Source organism: Staurois parvus, unplaced genomic scaffold (assembly GCF_062004578.1).
Source record: "Staurois parvus isolate SC_StPar_1 unplaced genomic scaffold, SC_StPar_1.0 ptg002729l, whole genome shotgun sequence".
Lineage (NCBI taxonomy): Eukaryota > Metazoa > Chordata > Amphibia > Anura > Ranidae > Staurois > Staurois parvus.
This window is the reverse complement of record NW_028320525.1, coordinates 198,815-205,957: the sequence shown is the minus strand read 5'-3', so window position 1 is coordinate 205,957 and position 7,143 is coordinate 198,815.

The window sequence follows — 7,143 nt, the reverse complement described above, 5'->3', positions numbered from 1 at the left end:
CGGCTTGAGAGGCAGCCAATCAGGTGCGTGGCGTGAAAACTGAGCTTTTCAGGCTCAGTCTGCGATTGGCCAACTACAGGGCGGTTGTGTTTGGATGATCACACAGAAATTCCTCCCTGTCAGCTGCAGCTTGGAGGAGGGGGCGGGGACTCCGAGGCTGTTAAGGTAAGAAAACATAGGCCATGCCTACTCAAAGCTAATAGGTGGTAGGGAAAGGGGGCGGGGCTTTATCTAAGTTCGGCTTGAGAAGCAGCCAATCAGGTGCCTGGCGTGAAAACTGAGCTTTTCAGGCTCAGTCTGCGATTGGCCAACTACAGGGCGGTTGTGTTTGGATGATCACACAGAAATTCCTCCCTGTCAGCTGTAGCGTGAAGGAGGGGGCGGGGACTCCGAGGCTGTTAAGGTAAGAAAACATAGGCCATGCCTACTCAAAGCTGATAGGCGGCAGGAAAAGGGGGCTGAGCTTCATTTAAGTTCGGCTTGAGAGGCAGCCAATCAGGTGCCTGGCATGAAAACTGAGCTTCTCAGGCTCAGTCTGCGATTGGCCAACTACAGGGCGGTTGTGTTTGGGTGATCACACAGAAATTCCTCCCTGTCAGTTGCAGTGTGGAGGAGGGGGCGGGGACTCCGAGGCTGTTAAGGTAAGAAAACATAGCCATGCCTACTCAAAGCTGATAGGCGGCAGAAAAGGGGGCTGGGCTTGATTTAAGTTCGGCTTGAGAGGCATCCAATCAGGTGTGTAGTGTGAAAAATGAGCTCTTGAGGCTCAGTCTGCGATTGGCCAACTACAGGGAGGTTGTGTTTGGATGATCACACAGAAATTCCTCCCTGTCAGCTGCAGCGTGGAGGAGGGGGCGGGGACTCCGAGGCTGTTAAGGTAAGAAAACATAGGCCATGCCTACTCAAAGCTGATAGGCGGAAGGAAAAGGGGGCTGGGCTTGATCTAAGTTTGGCTTGAGAGGCAGCCAATGAGGTGCGTGGCGTGAAAACTGAGCTTTTCAGGCTCAGTCTGCGATTGGCCAACTACAGGGAGGTTGTGTTTGGATGATCACACAGAAATTCCTCCCTGTCAGCTGCAGCTTGGATGAGGGGGCGGGGACTCCGAGGCTGTTAAGGCAAGAAAACAGGCCACGCCTACTAAACCTCATGACACTCGGCGTTCCAGGGACGACCAGCGATCAGCAGACAGGGACGACCACGGCTCTCAGGTAGGGACACGGCAGGCTTGCAGGGTCTTGGCTGTGGGGTCTTTTTAATGTGAACTGCCTTGTTTAACCATTTGAATACCGGGCAATGTTACCCCTTCCCTCCCAGGCCAGTTTTCAGGTTTCAGCGCTCTCACACTTTGAATGACAATTGCGCGGTCATACAACATTGTACCCAAACTAAAATTTTATAATTTTCTTCACACAACTAGAGCTTTCTTTTGGTGGTATTTAATCACTGCCGAGGTTTTTATTTTTTGCTAAATTATCAAAAAAAGACCAAAAATGTTGAAAAAAAACACGTTTTTCTTTGTTTCTGTTATAAAAGTTTGCAAATAAATAATTGTTCTTCATAAATTTAGGCCGAGATGTATTCTACTACATGTCTTTGGTGAAAATAACCCAAATTAGGATGTATTTTTTAGTTTGTAGGAAGGTTATAGAGTTCACAAACTATGGGATATATCTGAATATTGATCAATCCTGAAGCACTGACAGCCAAGAATGTCAGAACAGTACAGATATCCCCCAAATGACCCCTTTTTGCAGAGTAGACAGTCCGACGTCCTTCATAAGAGGAATGGCGAGTTTTTTGAAGTTGTATTTTTTTTGTCATAATTTTTCGGAAAATGAAAAAATGCAAAAAATTTTTTTTTTTATTTTTTATTTTTTTTACATACTGTCACCAGTGCAGTACAGCGTCATCATATAACTGGCATGGCGGTGATCAAGGACACTGACTGGTGACAGTATGAAAAAAAAAAAATATATTTTTTTTATTATTATAATTTTTAATTTGTTATTACATTTTTTTCATTTTTTTAAGATTTTTTTTTCATATTTCACTATGTCCAAAGTAGTACAATGTTACCATAGTAACATTGTACTACTTTGGGGAAGTGATCAGTATTTATTTATTTTTTTTACACAATTTGCTTATAGCAAAGAGTTTACCTGAATGACATCAATTCATTCAGGGTTTTTTTTTTATTATTTTTTATTTTTGTGCTTACCTGTGATTTGGACACAGCTAATCACATGACATGTGCATGTGATTAGCTGTGACCATTCACAGCTAGACAGTAGTATACAATGGATGGCATGAATGAAGCCATCCATTGTATACAACTGTCAAGTGACGTTCTGTGATTGGTCACAGCAGGTCACATGGTACCGGCAACTGGGCCGATACTCAGATCTGTCCAAGGCACATGGCCGGTGACAGATTGCGCCGCTGAGCGGCTCTGCAACCGCGAAAAGTGCGCATGTGCGGGAGGACGCCATTTGGGGTCCAACCCGGAAATCCAATACATTTTGCCAGCCGCCTTTTGGCTATTGGCCGGGCGTGTATTGGTTAACCGCCAGCCTACAGGGCACTTTTACCCCCTTCCTGCCCAGGCCAATTTCCAGCTTTCAGCGCTGTCGCACTTTGAATGACAATTGCGCGGTCAAACAACAATGTACCCATATGAAATTTTTATCATTTTTTTGTGACAGATAGAGCTTTATTTTGGTGGTATTTAATCACCTCAGGGTTTTTTATTTTTTCTTAAACAAACCAATAACCACTGAAAATTGTGAAAAAAAAAGTTTTTTCTTTGTTTTTGTTATAAAATTGTGTAAATAAGTGATTTTTCTCCTTCACTGATGTGCGCTAATGAGGCTGCACTGATGGGCACTAATAGGCTGCACTGATGGACACTGATAGGTGGCACTGATGAGGAGGCATTGACAGGCATCACTGATGGGCATTGACAGGCATCACTGATGGGCATTGACAGGCAACACTGATACATGGCACTGATATATGGCACTGTTAGGCGGCACTGACTGGCACTGTTAGACAGCACTGACTGGCACTGTTAGGCGGCACTGACTGGCACTGATTGGCAGCACTGATAGGTGGCACTGATGGGTGACACTGAAAGGCAGCTCAGATGGGTACTGATATGTGGCACTGATGGGCACTGGCACGAGCCACTGACATAAGGCACTGATGGACACTGACAGGTGGCACTGCTGGGGCTACACTGATCATCATGGCACACTGATCATCAGTACCCTGATGATCAGTGTACATGTCCCCTCCACAGAAAGCCGATTATCGCCTCTCCTCTCCTCTGTCAGCGTGACAGCTCGAGAGGAGAGAAATGCCGATAACCGGCATTTCCCTGTTTACATGTGATCAGCTGTGATTGGACACAGATGATCACATGACCGAGCCGACGTCTTTGGTTCTTTCCGTGATCGGTGATCCGCTGTGTCCGAGGGAAACAGCGCACCGCCGATCGCCGTGCTGCACGCTCCCTTAGCCGCGCATGTGCAGTGAGAATGGGAGGACTTCATATGACGTCCTCCCAGAACAAGAGAACCGCCTTGCGCTCGTTATATTACTATATGGTGGGCGGGAGGTGGTTAATGTGAACTGCCGTTGAGCTGAACTGCCTTGTTTGATCTGAACTGCCTTGTTTGATCTGAACTGCCTTATTTAATCTGAACTGCTTTATTTAATCTGTACTGCCTTGCTAAATCTGAACTGCCCTTGAGCTGAACTGCCTTGTGTAATCTTGTGTAATTGTGTAATGAGTTCTCAGAAGCCCGCCTCACCACTTGCCCCCTTGACCCTGTCCCCACACAGCTCCTCCATTCACCCCCCTCCTCCATCATTCGCTCCCTCACCCACATCTTCAATCTCTCCCTCTCTACTTGCGCATTCCCCTCCCCCCAAAGCACGCGCACATCACCCTCATACTCAAAAAACCCTCCCTGGACCCCACCGACCTGAACAACCTTAGACCCATTTCCCTGCTGCCATTTACTTCCAAGCTCCTTGAGCGCTTAGTCTACAATCGCCTAAGCGTCCACCTCACTGACAACAACCTCCTCGATCCACTACAGTCTGGCTTCCGTCCTCCACACTCCACCGAAACCGCCCTACTCAAAATCACTAATGACCTGCTAACCGCCAAAGCTAATGGCCACTACTCAGTCCTCTTACTCCTCGACCTCTCCGCGGCCTTCGACACAGTCGACCACCCCCCCTCCTTAATAAACGACACTCCCTCGGCATCAGAGACTCCGCTCTCCCCTGGCTCTCCTCCTATCTATCCCAACGCTCCTTCAGCGTTACCTATAATGCTACCACCTCCCCCTCTCTTCCCCTCTCTGCTGGGGTCCCCCAAGGCTCTGTCCTCGGGCCCCTTCTCTTCTCCATCTACACCTCCTCGCTCGGCAAACTGATACACTCCCACGGCTTTAACTATCACCTCTACGCCGATGACACGCAAATTTACCTCTCCACCCCTCAATTCACCCCTTCAGTCTCCACCCGTATCACCCACCTACTGAACGACATATCAGACTGGATGTCGCTCCATTTCCTCAAATTGAACCTTTCCAAAACCAAGCTCCTGATTTTCCCCCCAGCCCGTGCCCCCCCCCCAACTCCCTCATGACCAACAATGCCACCATCAGTCCCACCCCGCAAGTCAAAGTCCTAGGTGTCACTCTAGACTCCAATCTGTCCTTCCAACCCCATGTCCAATCGCTGGCAATCTTGTGCAGGCTCCACCTCCGCAACATCGCCAAAATACGTTCGTTCCTAACCCCGGACACTACTAAACTACTCGTTCACTCCCTTATCTCACGTCTGGACTACTGCAACTCCCTTCTCACCGGCCTACCTCATCGCAGACTATCCCCACTTCAGTCTATGCTGAAGTCAGCGGCCAGACTCATCCACCTTACCAACCGCTCCGCTTCTGCCACCCCCCTCTGCCATTCCTTCCACTGGCTCCCGATTTCCCAATGCATTAAATTCAAACTACTAACACAGACACACAAAGCCATTCATAATGCTGCCCCAAACTACCTCACCGACCTGATACCCAAATGCCACCCAACCCGTAATCTTCGCTCCTCACAAGACCTCCTACTTTCTAGCTCACTGGTCTCCACCTCCCACGCCTGACTACAGGACTTCTCCAGGTCTTCCCCTATCCTCTGGAACTCACTACCCCAATCCATCAGACTGTCACCTACCCTCCTCACCTTTAGGCGCACCCTGAAAACCCATCTCTTCAGGGAAGCCTACCCCGCCCTCACCTAACAGCCGATCTCCTCCACTCCTCCTACCACTTCATCCCCCACAGCCACTTCCTCCTGTACCACTATCCCCTCCCTCCTAGATTGTAAGCTCGAAAGAGCAGGGCCCTTAAATCCGTCGTGTTCTGTTTTGTTACTGTATTGTCTCATGTACTGGCCTCCACTATAATGTACAGCGCTGAGCAAACCTTTTAGCGCTACTGTATATAAATACTGTATAATAATAGTAATAATAATAATCTGAGCTGCCGTGTTTTGAGCTGAACTTCCTTGTTCAATCTGAGCTGCCTTGTTCAATCTGAGCTGCCTTGTTCAATCTGAGCTGCCTTGTTTAATCTGAACTGCCTTGTTTAATCTGAACTGCCGTTGAGCTTAACTGCCTTGTTTAATCTGAACTGCCGTTGAGCTTAACTGTCTTGTTTAATCTGAACTACCCGTTGAGCTGAATGGCCTTGTTTAATCTGAACTGCCTTGTTTAATCTGAACTGCCTTTGAGCTAAACTGCCTTAATATGAACTGCCGTTGAGCTGAACTGTCTTGTTTTATCTGAATTGCCGTTGAGCTGAAATGCCTTGTTTAATCTGAACTGCCCGTTGAGCTGAACGGCCTTGTTTGAGCTGAACAGCCTTGTTTGAGCTGACATGCCTTGTTTGAGCTGAACGGCCTTGTTTGAGCTGAACGGCCTTGTTTGAGCTGAACGGCCTTGTTTAATCTGAACTGCCTTGTTTGAGCTGAACTGCCTTTTTTAAGCTGAACTGCCTTTTTTGAGCTGAACTGCCTTGTTTAATCTGAACTGCCTTGTTTAATCTGAACTGCCTTGTTTGAGCTGAACGGCCTTGTTTGAGCTGAACGGCCTTGTTTGAGCTGAACGGCCTTGTTTGAGCTGAACTGCCTTGTTTGAGCTGAACTGCCTTGTTTGAGCTGAACTGCCTTGTTTGAGCTGAACTGCCTTGTTTGAGCTGAACTGCCTTGTTTAATCTGAACTGCCGTTGAGCTTAACTGCCTTGTTTAATCTGAACTGTCGTTGAGCTGAACTGCCTTGTTTAATCTCAACTGCCGTATAGCTGAACTGGGTGGTCTGGTGGGGGACTGTGACACATTGGCTCTGAGGAAGAGGTACAACCTCGAAACGCAACAACCACCAGCTATCCAGAGGTTCACAGTCCCCCACCAGACCACCCATAGGGGTTCCTGAACCACTCTGCATCCCTTGCGACATGTTTCTCATTTTGATCTGATTTTACATTTCTCTTGTGAGTATTTTACAATTTATAAATAAATCCCATTGTTAAGGTAATGCGCCAGGCCTGTGCGCCCTCTTTTTGTTTCTTATATACAGCTTTACCCATTGTGCATAGTAGTGGTAATAATAATTAGAATAAATGGATTTCATTTGGTATGCTTCATCTATATTAAGGACTATAAATATCAGTCTGTGTATGACAAGAGCGGGGGCATGTAAAGGAATGGAGAGGGGGTACAATGTTCACCCTACCTTCCTTCACATGGCAATTTCATTACAATCCCACAAAGAGATGACCCAATCCAGCAGAGACATCCCCAAAATCCAGCACAGAGACAGTCTCCATCCAGCAAACAGGCAGTCCCAATCAAAGCAGGGAGATAAAACCCAGCACAGCCTCTAATAAAACAACACACAGTAATCACAAAACAGTACACAGCTAACCCTTTGATCGCCCAGATGTTAACCCCTTCCTGCCCAGTGTATTAGTGCTTTTTATTAGCATTGATTACTGTATTAGTGTCACTGGAGATGTCAGTGGCAGTTGGTTCTCACCCAATGCCAGAATGCCCACCAAAGTTGCTGATTGCC